This window comes from Macaca thibetana, chromosome 11 (assembly GCF_024542745.1).
Source record: "Macaca thibetana thibetana isolate TM-01 chromosome 11, ASM2454274v1, whole genome shotgun sequence".
Taxonomy (NCBI): Eukaryota; Metazoa; Chordata; class Mammalia; order Primates; family Cercopithecidae; genus Macaca; species Macaca thibetana.
This window is the reverse complement of record NC_065588.1, coordinates 56,290,940-56,305,093: the sequence shown is the minus strand read 5'-3', so window position 1 is coordinate 56,305,093 and position 14,154 is coordinate 56,290,940.

Genomic DNA, 14,154 nt, shown 5'->3' with positions numbered 1-14,154 from the left:
GGCCCAGGTCTTTCCTTCCAGTCTGTTGGTTTCCCTTCTGGACTGGAGTACATCTAGAAATAATGTCTAGGAACTAGTATCTGTAATCAGGAACTTTACGAACATACTTGGTGATTTAGTTTACTGTGGTTGAACTGGTACCCACATTGCAAGACAAAGTCCTTTTTACTTTTGTCTTTCCTTACCTCAAGCAGAAATCTCTCCCCATAGCCACTACCATCCCAGGCCCGTGGTGACTGCTGCCGGGCTACAACTAATGTTTATTCAAGGCTCAAATAGTCTTTGATCAGCAGATGATGAATCTTGCCAGTCTCTTCTTTCATAGTAACAGGTTCCCTTCTGGCCTAGGGCAGGTTTAGAAATGCCATCCAGGAGCTAAGGCCTGCAATCAAGGATTTTAGGAGTCTGTGTGATGCTTTATTTTTCTGTGGCTCAGTTGGTACCCGAGTTGCAAGACAAAGTCCTTTTTACTCTTCTTGCTCCTTTTCTCAAGTAGGAGAACTCTCTCCCCATGGCCAACACAGCTGGCAATGCGCTGGGTCACACCTGAAGCCAGCACAGTACTGGATCTCACCCAAGGCCTGTGGTCACTGCTGCCTGGCTACCACTGATGCTTATTCAATGCCCATGGCTCTTTAGTCGGCAGGTATTGAAGCCTACCAGGTGTGGGTCCTTCCCTTCAAGGCAATATGTTCCCTTCTGACCCAGGGTGGGTCTAGAAATGTCATTCAGTAGCCAGGATCTGAAATGGGGGATTCAGGACTCTGCCTGGTGCTTTATTTTGGTGGGACTGAACTGGTATCAAAGTTCCACGGCAAAATCCCCTTTTCTGTTCCCTCTGCTTTTCTCAAGCAGAAGAACTGCAAGCATCATTGCCTGGGGTCTCCCCCAGAATTGCAAGCTTCATTGCCTCGGGTTGGGATGGGGGTCATAAACTGACTCCCTTGGCTGCTACAGATGGTGTCTCACTGGGTTGCATACACACCAAGTCCATTGGCTCCAAGCCTAGCTGAGCACTAGGAGTTGCCCAGGAATCCAGGAATTGCTCTCCTTGTGGCCTAGACTACCTTTCAAGATTATTTAGAACCCCAGAGTGCTTTAGCCTTAGGTGATGGGGCTAGCCAGAATTCAGATTCTGAATACTTCGATAGGCAATTCTTCTCTGGCTAGGACTGGTCTAAATGCTTGCTTCCTCTGTGGCCACTGGCTGAATTCTGCCTTGTATTTTCTGCTGTGAAAAGGCACCCCTGAGTTCCAATGCAAAACCTCACAACCATTTTACTTCCCCTCCCCCAAGCACACAGATTCTCTCCCCACTGCCCCGCCCTGCCACTGCACAGAGCTGCTGTGAGATGGGGGAGTAGTATAGGTGTTTCAAGACTGCCTTTCTTACCTTTTTCAATGTCTCTCTCGATATAACATTAAAACCAGGTAATGTGATCACTCACCTGATTTTTTGGTTCTTACGAAGGTGCTTTCTTATGTGGATAGTTGTTCAATTTGGTGTTCCTGCAGACCGGATGATTGCTAGAGGGTTCTATTCAGCTATCTTGCTCCTTGATGTTGGTCTTAACACTATTATAATCATGGGTAAGCAAAAGTGAATTCAGAGAAGCTAACTACTAAAGTTACAAAGTTAGTTTCAGAATTAGAATTTGCATAAATTCTATCTTATTTGAAGTCTTCTTTTCCCCGTCTACTGCAATACGGTTACTTCCCTATTAGATAGATGTTCAACAATATTTGCTTAATTAAATTAAAATGTTAATGTTTCTTTATGAGCAGAAGTTGAGCAACAGGGCAAGTCTAAACTTAGTTCATCTGCTTTTCTTCAAAAATTAATTATACTGCTTTTCCCAAGTTTTGGCAACCTGTTTTCATGACATAATATTATTTAATGTTTCTGATGTTAATGCACAATCTTTTGTCGGTACAGGATGTGAAGCTAATGAGTAAGAGAGGCAGGCTTTGAAGTGTCAGATATGTCTCAATTCTGAATCATTGAGTCAGTAAGCCAGTCAGTTTTTAAAAATAATTACGAAGTAGAAAAAAATTAAAGTGGAGAAAAGGTCAGGAACATTTTTTTTCTCTTCACAAGTTGTACTTGTTTCTGCAAATGGTTTTAATGAATCATTTCAAATTTGAACAAGAAACAGATGTCTGTTAATTAGAGATTTGAATTTAATGACATGGTTGCATAGGTATGGCACACAAAACATCTGTGTTCTAGTACCTAACATTAATTTAATTTCTTTACAGGAGTCATTTACGTTTTTCTTCATTTTTAATAAATTGTTTTCACTGCTCAAAATAACATTGTAGTTGTGAAGTCATTGGCATCTACACAGACAGAATGCTGTGAGGCTGACTCCACAGCCTTCACATAACAAGTTCTGCATTCTCATACTGGACCCTATGCAAAAATAACAAGAAAATAAATGAGTTCTGAATTATGTAGATACTACATTCTTTGTGCTATGTGAGGAGATCTAAGTATTAGTAAGTTGAATAAGTCATACCATATGCAATTGTAAAGTACTAGTTTAGGATTGGATCTTTTTTAGGTTTCGTTTTACTTATTCTTTGCACTATTATACTTGTGAAACACAAGATAAGAACCAGTCTTATGTTTACTAAGAAGTTTATTTAGATAAATAAATCCAGATTTTTACTCTCATTTAAAATTTAACTTAAAATATATATCCATATGTATTGGATATTTACCATGGATCAAGCCTTGGTAAAATACAAGCACTTTACGTGTATTATTTTATTTGGTCCCACTCCCCACATTTATGGATGAGGAGACTGAAGCTCAGTAAGGTTATAATGACTTGCTAAGAATCACAAAGTTAACCAATGACAGAGCTTTATTAAGAGCAAGAATTTCTTTTTTTATCTGAGCCTTTGTTCTTTTTTAAAGTTTGTTCCACCATAGGTTATTGGGATACAGGTGGTGTTTGGTTACATGAATAAGTTCCTTAGTGATGATTTGTAAGATACTGGTGCACCCATCACCCAGGCAGTATACACTGCACCCTATTTGTAGTCTTTTATCTCTCACCCCGCCCCCCACCCTTTCCCCCTGAGTCCCCAAAGTCCATTATATCATTCTTAGGCCTTTTTAATCCTCATAGCTTAGCTCCCACTTATGAGTGAAAACATACAATGTTTGTTTTTCCATTCCAGTCTCATCCATGTTGCTGTGAATGTCATTAATTCATTCCTTTTTTTTTTCCTTTTTTTTTATTATTATTATACTTTTTAAGTTCTAGGGTACATGTGCACAACGTGCAGGTTTGTTACATATGTATACATGTGCCATGTTGGTGTGCTGCACCCATTAACTCATCATTTACATTAGGTATATCTCCTCATGCTATCCCTCCACCCTCCCCCTCCCCACAATAGGCCCAGGTGTGTGATGTTCCCCTTCCTGTGTCCAAGTGATCTCATTGTTCAATTCCCACCTATGAGTGAGAACATGCAGTGTTTGGTTTTCTGTTCTTGCGATAGTTTGCTGAGAATGATGGTTTCCAGCTTCATCCATGTCCCTACAAAGGACACATTCATCCTTTTTTATGGCTGCATAGTATTCCATGATGTATATGTGCCACATTTTCTGAATCCAGTCTGTCACTGATGGACATTTGGGTTGATTCCAAGTCTTTGCTATTGTGAATAGTGCCGCAGTAAACATATGTATGCATGTGTCTTTATAGCAGCATGACTTATAATCCTTTGGGTATATCCCCAGTAATCGTATGGCTGGGTCAAATGGTATTTCTAGTTCTAAATCCTTGAATCTCCACACTGTTTTCCACAATGGTTGAACTAGTTTACAATCCCATCAACAGTGTAAAAGTGTTCCTATTTCTCCACACCCTCTCCAGCCTGTTGTTTCCTGATTTTTTAATGATTGCCATTCTAACTGGTGTGAGATGGTATCTCATTGTGGTTTTGATTTGCATTTCTCTGATGGCAAGTGATGATGAACATTTTTTCATATGTCTGTTGGCTATATAAATGTCTTCTTTTGAGAAGTGTCTGTTCATATCCTTTGCCCAGTTTTTGATGGGGTTGTTTGTTTTTTTCTTGTAAATTTGATTAAGTTCTTTATAAGTTCTGGATATTAGCCCAGTTCATTCCTTTTATAGCTTAGTAGTAGTCCATCATATATATATGGACTCTATATATATATGAGATAAAACTTGGATTCCAATACCTCAAGAAGAAAAAATTGCTACTTGAAATAACTTTGTATTTGCAAAGAGGTGTTGCACATATAATAGAATGGAAGATCTGGTAGAGAGCAAAGGTCTGGAGGAGAAGTGAATAAAATGAACTTGGCAGGACACAAGGATATGAGAATTCAGTTTGGGAGACCAGGGGCAATGGCAGAGCTTATGCAGCAGAGTTCCTGGGAACCAATGTGGAGATAAAGAAAGTGGAGTGGTTCTACTGGGTATCTACCCAAAGGAAAAGAAGTCATTATGTGAAAAAGACATGCACACGCGTGTTTTTAACAGCACAATTTGCAATTGCAAGGATGTGGAACCAAGTGCCCATGAGCAAATGAGCAGATAAATAAAACGTGGTACTGCTTATACCATGTACCATATATACCATAGAATACTACTGAGCCATTAAAAGCAATGAAGTAATAATGTCTTTTGCAGCAACTTGGATGGAACTAGAGGCTATTATTCTAAGTGGAGTAACTCAGAAATGAAAAACCAAATATTGTATGTTCTCACTTAGCTAAACTATGAGGACAAAGGGCATAAGAATGATATAATGGACTCTGGGAATTCAGGGTATGGGGAAGGTTGGGAGGAATGTGAGGGATAGAAGACCATATATTGAGTACAGTGTATACTGCTCGGTTGAAAGGTGCACTAAAATCTCAGAAATCACCACTAAGCAACTTGTCCACGTAGCCAAAAACCACCTGTGTGCCCAAAAACTATTGAAATTTAAAAAATTAAGAAAGTGGAGTGCTAAAGAAAGCAGTAGAAGGCTGCAGTGCCCCAGGTAGAGCCAGAACGTACCTAAAGTGGAGCAAGACTCTGAGGTGGAAGTCTGAGAGAATCTCTTAGCACCACAGGGCCCTTAGAGCATTATATCCCCGTGTGAGCAGTTTCACTGACATCTTGAAAACAGTCTACAGGTTTTTCCTTTTGTATGATTTATTTTCTACACATGAAAAGAAACAGCAGAGGCACAAACTTATCACAACAGAAATTTTTTACTAATCATAAATCAGTAAAGGGTGATGAATTTATATGAAACAAAAAAGAGCACACATAGCCAAAGAGGCCTTTTATGGCCTCTTTTTTCATTTTATTTTAGGTTGAGGGGTACATGTGCAGGTTTGGTATATAGGTAAACTCATGTCGTGGGAGTTCGTTGTATGGATTATTTCATTACGCAAATACTAAGCCTAGTACCCAAAAGTTGTTTTTTTCTGAACTTCTCCCTCCTCCATCCTCCACTCTCAAGAAGATCCCAGTGTCTGTTCCCTTCTTTGTGTCCATGTTTTCTCATCATTTAGCTCCCACTTATGCATTATTCAGCTTTCTGTTCGTGCATTACTTTGCTAAGGATACTGGCCTCCAGTTCATCCATCTTCCCACAAAAGACATGATCTCATTCTTTTTTATGGCTGCACAGTATTCTATAGTATATCCATACCACATTTTCTTTACCCAGTCTGTCACTGATGGGCATTTGGGTTGATTCCATTTCTTTGCTATAGTGAATGGTGTTACAATGAACATTAGTGTGCATGTGTCTTTATGGTAGAATGATTTATATTCCTCTGAGTATATACCCAGTAATGGGATTGCTGGGTCAAATAGTAGTTCTGTTTTTGGCTCTGAGGAATCATCAGACTGCTTTCCATGATGATTACATTGTGGCCTCCTTATCAATCAATTGTTTACTGGCTTCAATCATCACATCTTGGGGAGCTTATTCTATTAGAGACTATTACAGGCACTGGGTATGTAGTAATAACTAAGTCATGCTACCTTTCTACAGAACCTCACAATGTAATAAGAAAATATATTTGCAGACATATAAGTATAAAACAAGAGTATGTACACAATGATAGAATTTCAAAGAAATTACAGAAGAAAAGTAAAAGACATCACAGTAGTGGTTTAAAATGTGCTCTAGAAACTTCCAATGAAAAAATTTTTAATCTTTTTATTATAAATAAATATGTATATATTATTACGATTATGGATTTTTATATGTTTGATATGTGTACATGCATTTCAATTATCATTCTTTTTTATGGTAAAATCATCCTATTTTAAGCCATAAAATCAGGTCATAACCAAATAGTCTGAAATCCTTTCTTTCTGGCAGAACACAATTTTCCAGGCTCATTTAGCATTTTTGTTACAACACATTTGAAACAAGCAATTCTCAATGGAGTCCTAAGAAATGTCTTTAGAGATCAAAATGCGAGTGTTAATGTGTTTATTGCTGCAGTATTAACATTGTTCCCAGGACTCTTCAGTGCGTAGAGCTAGTAAATACATATTTTTTTAACAAATCAAAGTTTCATGCTATTACTTCTAATTCACATTATGGTGTTTTGAGTTAATTGCTTTCTTTTTTTCTTATCTTTTTTTTTTTTTTTTAGGTTAGAAGTATTGGTTCTTAGTAGCATTGTTGCGACCTTCCTACTTCTGATGTTTGGTGAGCTGGAGGGAGTGGTGCCCAGTGACTTCTTCACTCCCACAGTTCAGCAAGCACAAGGAAGTGAAACAGCCCTTTTACTCCCACCACCAGCAGTTTGGCAAGCTGGAGCACTGCAGTTCCTGCTCCCACAATTTGGCAAGTTCCAAGTTCTTGTCCCACCACCAAGAAGAATAAGGCACTCAAACACCAGAGAGTGAGTAAGGCAGAGTAGGAGTTATTAAGCAACAGAAAAAGTTCTCAGCATAGAGGGAACCCTAAAAAGGGTTGCTGGCTGTGGGAATAAGTTCAGGGTTTTTATGAACTGGGAGGAAGAAGGATTGCACTGCTTTATTGCTTTCATTCCACAGGGAAAGTCTAGATGATGTACAAAACTGTAACTTTTTTGGAATCTATCAGAACTGAAGTCCCAAAGCAACCAAGTTAAACTAAATTCAAAAGTGTAATGAGCCATTCAAAGGAAAGATGGCACAGGAATAGTATTAGTTTTTCCAGAGTACAGGAGGAAATGGTGGTTATCATATGAGTAGTTAAGGAAAAACACAGCTACAAATGTCAATGAATTCTTGAGTGTGAGTCTGCATGACTTTATAATCCCTGGGAACCTTAGACACAAGAGAAGTCCACAATTACAGGTATTTTCTATAGACCTCCATCAGATGGTTCAGAGAGGGATCAGAGACAGCCTGCACTAATGAGAGGGTACCCTCATTGGTGCACAAGCACAAAATCGCTCTCACTTCACAATTCCTTTTTTATAGGAAACAAGGTTAAGCTACTTGGGAAAGGGTAGGAAAGCTTCCTGACCCCATCCCAAGCAAAAGTAATTTTCTTCTGAGGGTGAGGAAGAGCAAAGTTGCTGGCCTTTATGAGATTTTTAAATTGGCTGCATGCTGGACTGAGCTTTTTCCCCAAACTGCAGAGAATACGACCCAATTATCATTAGATTTGAATTATCATTAGATTTGAATTTGATTTGTCTTGAGCTGATAAAGACCAGAAATCAGAGGTGGAAGAACAACTGGAAATTTAGTGAAGGGAAGTAAGGGAATCATGGATACAGTTACATGAACCTCAAAGCGCAATTCTACCTAAATAATTGACCAGTTTCTCAACTACATAGGCAGAAGGAAGACTTCAGGGGCCAGGTAAGAAAAATAGTAGCAAAAAAGCCAACAATTTGGCAGAGATATTAGCTGCTGCAGATTACCATGTGTGACTCCAGGGAAGTTAACTTTTTAATAGAAAAAAATATATATATATATATATATATGTATGTATGTATGTGTATATATGTGTATATATTTGTGTATATATATATACACACACTAATTCCAAAGTTGTTATAATATATAATTCCAATGTTCAGTGTTCAAATAGGACATGTAATAAAAGTGTAATACATCTTTGGGAGTGGGGTAGGGGAGAAGGCAGTCAATAGACATGGGCCCCATGTATTGGATTTATTAAGCAAAGTGCTCACAATATGTAATATAAATAACTTTAAATTAAATTATTTTATTAATAAAGAATTTATGTAGAAAATGGAAATTATATAAAACTAAAGATTCTAGACCTGAAAATTATAGTATCTAAAATAAAAAATTTGTTAGATTAACTCAAAAGCAGATTGAAGTGAGCAGAAGAAAGAATCAATGAAATTAATAGACCCATTGAAATATCCCATATGAAAACAGAAGAGTAAGATACTGAAGCTCCAGAGACCTGTAGTATAATACCAGGAAGCCCAACATACTTCATACCCTATATGTAAACATTCTTCAACAATATTAGCAAATTTAATCTAGCAATATATAAAATAGTAATACATCATGAACAAGTGGGGCTAATCCAATGAATGCAAAGTAGCTTAATAGAACAATAGGATAAAGAGAAACAAAATTATACAATCACTTAAATAGATACAGAAAAAGATGGACTCATCCATGATAATAAACTATCAGCAAACTAAAAAAAGAAGAGTACTTGCTCAGTCTAATAGAGGGCCTCTATAAAGAGCCTACAGCTAATATTATACTTAATTGTGTAATATTGAATGCCTTCTATTTAAGATCAAAGTAAGATTATCACTTCTATTCAACATTTTATGAGAAGATTTAGCCAATAAAATAATAAAATAGAAAGAAATAACAAATCTATAGATTCGAAAAGAAGTAAAATTTTATTTACTCATGGATAGCATAATCATTTACATAGAATGTTCAAATTATTCTATAAGAGATGTACTAGAACTAGTGAGTCAATTAAGCAAAGTCACAAGATACAAAATAAAAATATTAGCTGCCAAAAAATTGGGAAATAACGTTTAAATAAATACCATGTACAGTACCACGGAAAATATAAAACACGTAAGATTACATTTAATACAAGGTGTCCAAGATTTGTACAATGCAAACTATAATATATCAAAACAATATAAACAGTTGGAATTATATAAAATGTTCATTAAGAAGAAGAATTAATATTGTTAATGTGGCCAGTGTGCCAATATTGATTAACAGATTCAATACAATCTCAATGAAAAACACAGCAGGCCTTTTCATAGAAATTGAGTACTTTATTCTAAAATTTATTTGGAAATGCAAAGGACCTAGAATAGCTAAAACAATTTTGAAAAAGAGCAACAATTTGGAGAATTAACATAGCCTTATTTCAAGACATATTCTATAGTTTCAGAAATCAAGAGTTTGGTATTCATATAATAATAGATATATAAATCAGTGGAACAAAATAGAGCGCAGAAATAGAATCACACATATAAGGGCAAACGATTTTCAACAAAGATGACAAGGTATTTAAATGGAGAAAAAATAGCCTATTCAGTAAATAGTGTCAAAACAATTAAATCTACATGTCAAAAAAAAAAAGTAACATCAATCTGTACCTCACACAATATAAAAACAAAAAAATTAAAAATGGATCACATAACTAAATGCATGAACTGGAATAATAAAATTTTTAAAATAAAGCATAGAAGAAAATCTTGATTATAACTTAGATTAATATTCAATAGATAGGATGCAAAAAGCATAAGCTAGACCAAAAAAATTTAAATTAAACTTCATAAAACTGAAATATGCTAAAAATTAAACTTCATAAAACTAAAACATCATGTTAAATGAAAAAAGATAACAAAAAAGATAACATACTGATTAATATATTTACATAAAATTCTAGGAAAGGCAAAGTGACAGAATTGAGGCTTGTGAAAAACTCAGGAGAATTTTTGAGTTGGCAATAGTGTATGTATTCACTGTGGTGGGGTTACATGACTATGTACATATGCCAAAAATGATAAAAATCTACATTTTTAAAATGGATATTATTTTAGCTAAATTATACATCAGTAAAGCTACTGAAAAAAATACTGTGTTTTAGAATTACTTGAAATAATGTTTTTCTGTTTTGTTGAAATACCATCAACTTCATAAACAATAAGATGCTTTGATTCAGTATCGTGTTTTTATGAATTTTCCCACAACTTTGGTTTAACTTTGTTTCTTCCTAAGTTACAAAATGCATTTACATAAACTGAAAATGAAAACTCTGAAACAATTTACATTCACAGAAGCATTGTTTTTACTCTGCACCTTTCACACTGAAGGGTTAATAATGACTTTTTGTTTACTATTCCATCATCTTTTCAGATACATAAGCATTTCAAATCCCCTTTTATTACTCAAAAGGTAGAATACTAGAAATATTTACCACCTGCTATTTTTACCTAATAAAATGTGCTTTAGGTTACTCCACTTTAGTGGTGTAGAAATGTTTACTGTTTTTTAACTGTGTATAGTACAAATAACAGTCTTGAGGGGTGGGAGGGAGGGTGGACAGAGAAGAGTATTTGGAAACTAGAATAAGTTTGCTGACTAGCTACATAGGTTTTCAATGACAGTACAGTTATATCACTTTTAATTTGAAGTTTGGGAGAGGAAATGGATAAAAAAAGGACTTATTTTATTATTTTTTGTATTAGGTAACAAAATAACAGATATACAACTCACAACATATTGATGTAAATGAACCAATTACAGCACAACTACAAATTTTTCTAAACACCAGCATATAAAAAGTATGTATTTAAGCCTTTAGTAATCTTAACTATTAGAAATGTATTCAGAATATACAATTGGCAAAAATACAAAATATTATTTGTGCGAGGCTTATCTTTGTGTCATTATTTGTGATAGCAAAAGACTGAATGCATCCTAAAAGTCTATCAATGTAGCAGGACTGGTTGAATGAATGATAATGCATTAATACATGGGAATACCAGCTATGGTTAAAAGGGGTAAGAAACACTTCTATATACTTAAATGGAGCAATCTGTAGCATATTTCTCTCACACAGTTTTTTCTGCCAAACCAGTCTGGCTCATCTACTTGTAATATAACCAAGGAAAACACGCAAAATATTGGCTTCTATTGGAATATCATTTAGATAGTATTTTGAGACCCTGTGAAGTTAGGCTAATTCCTTTACTGCTCATTAAGACCATAGTGTGGCATGGTCTTACTATATTTTATCCATTAATTAATTTTCTTAATTATTCATTTAACAATCATACAATGTAGTGTTAAACAGAACTTAGAATTTAGCCTTATCTCTCCATTTTGTGGATGAACAACCTGAGAACTGAAAGTTGAACCACTCACTCTTCTACAACAGTTTTATTTAAAAATTATGTCTAGAAAGAATCAACATGCTTTAATAAAATGTGTATTATAAATGAGACTTATACTCCAAATTAAACTATGTAAATTTTGAGTTTAGAAAGCTAGGTTTCCTTAAACTAACATCATATATTGAATTTCATTTCTAATATCTATCATATTTATATATATATATATGGTATATAGATATATAATATGGTGTATATAAGTGGTATATATATGGTGTGTATATATATGGTGTGTATATATATATGGTGTGTATATATACATGGTGTGCATGTGTGTATATGGGAGAGTGTGTGTGTGTGTGTGTGTGTGTGTGTGTGTATGTATATATATGCATGCCAGGGTTCTTCAAAAAACAAAAACATGTAATTTGAAGAATGAAAGCATTACATCAACCTACATTTGTACATTTTTGATATATAGATAATTTTACAGTAGACAGAAACAAAACAACAGAAAATATTGTTAACTTTAGGTAAGATAAATCTTATTCTGTATCCTGGGTCCATCACATCTTAAGTAATGAATTTGAATGATTAACTTCCTTTCTTATCTATTTTTTCCATCTGTTAAATGAGACACTTTGTAGCTGTATTAGAGAGTTAAATCAGATGATACATACATAGTATGAATTTCAGTTACAAACTCCAATGTACAAAAGTGAATTTATACAAATATCTTTATTCCACTAAAATGATAGTATATAATCTCAGTTTATGGCTAGCCTTTTCCCAAGATCCTGTTTAATTTTCCAGGGATTTACATTGTATCAATTCATAGACCACGGTTCTATTAGGTTGGTGCAAAAGTAATTGTGGTTTTTGCTATTAATAGTAATTAGTAATCCCCCAATTACTTTTGCACCAACATAACATCAGATCCTTAATTGTCCTTGATGTCTCTTCTGCTCTTAGATTGCATAGCTCTTACTATTAATTCTACTTATTCTATTAATGTAAACGATGATACTCCTGGCGTATTCGGACCATCAAAGGCTACATTATGAACCATCACCTAAGTACATCATGCACTCATTTTGTATTATATCTATATCTAGGGATATATATATATAAATTTAGATAGAGATATTGTCTCCCCAAAACTCTCTAAAGAAGGAAGTACAAGTTCCTTCTGCTCTTTTTTATTTTTTATTTTTATTAAAAAGAGAAAAAAAAAGACATCACTCTGTTACTCAGGCTGGAGTGCAGTGGTGCAGTCATACAACATAGCTCAGTGCAACCTAGAACTCCGGGGCTCAAACGATCCTCTCACCTCAGACTTCCAAGTAGCTGGTACTACAGGTGTGTGCCACTGTCCCTGACTAATTTAAAAAAAAAAATTTATGAGACAGGGTCTCGCTTTGTTGCCCAGGCTGGTCTTGAACTCATGAGCTGAAGTGATCCTCCTGCCTTGGCCTCCCGAAGTGCTGGGATTACAGACGTGAGTCACCGTGCCAGCTCTTCACATCTTAATCTGCATACATTTATATGGAATTGCTGCTGCCTTGCCAGGTACAGTCCATAATGCCGAGAGTATAACACTTTATGTAGAAGTAAAAAGTATCTAATATCTCATCTTTTACCTTCGACTTTATTTCCTGTCCCAGACATAGTATTAGAGAGATGGGGTATAGTGCGATGGAGGAAGGTAGAAGGGAGAGTTGTCTCACTTTAGCAATTTTATCCTATATCTTTTATCAATATCAAGATTATATCTGTAACTTCATGTGTCTAGGCTTTTCAACATGCCCCCTCTGCTGAAAAAAAAAAAAAAAAAAAAGTGAACCGTTTTTTTTTTTGGTCTCATTTCTGCTGCGGTATCCCTTTTTGAAACAGTATCTATGAAACACTACATCCTCGAAAAATGGAAATTCAAACTTTAAAAGTTACCTTGCAACATACATATAAGTGACCTACAAGTAATGTATGTTCTATAAATAGTATTATACTTGTCCACTTCTCTCCTTTAAGCACCTCTTTCTTCTACTCACCACTTTTCTTTTAAATTTTGGCGATGTCTTTGACTAGATATAAGTTACTGCCTGAGGTTCTTTCATTTCTTAGTAACACAACTGGTTTCCATAAACCTTTCTTTGGTGCTACAATTTTTTTTTTGCCTCATATCTTACCTTTACTACCTTTACTATCAGAAATTCTGAGATTGTCTCTTTATTGAACTAACCCATGATTCAAAAGTTTTAAGAGTTTCCATCTCCCAAAAAGGAAAAAAGTCTGGCTGTACTTTCTTAAAAGAAGGTACATCTTATCAGTAGTGTTTTCTTGTGTCTTGCTGTCTCTGGGCTGCCTAAAGTTGAGAACTGACTTTGTCTTCCCCTTTGGACTTAGGATTTTTTCTCATTAAACCTATGTTTCTTACAGACAGATTATTTTCCTGGTGTTATATTTGTGAGCATTTAAACTGGGCACATATTTGCCATAGATCTGTATATAATCCATGGATGTGAGTGAAAGATAATATGGGAATCTGAGTAAATGATTGCAATGTAACATATAGTCATAAACCACTACTTATTGACTGCAGGATAATCTTAGCATCCTAATTAATATGATTTAAAAGTCTCACATTTATCAACAGCAGGACCGCATTAATGCATGGAATGAGATTGTAATCAACATGTCCCATAGATTTAAACAAATACCTGCAATCAAAATGCACTATATACCTCCTGCTTTCCTTTACACCTAATTTGAATTGTCTACTTTCTCCCATCTCAGGGGAA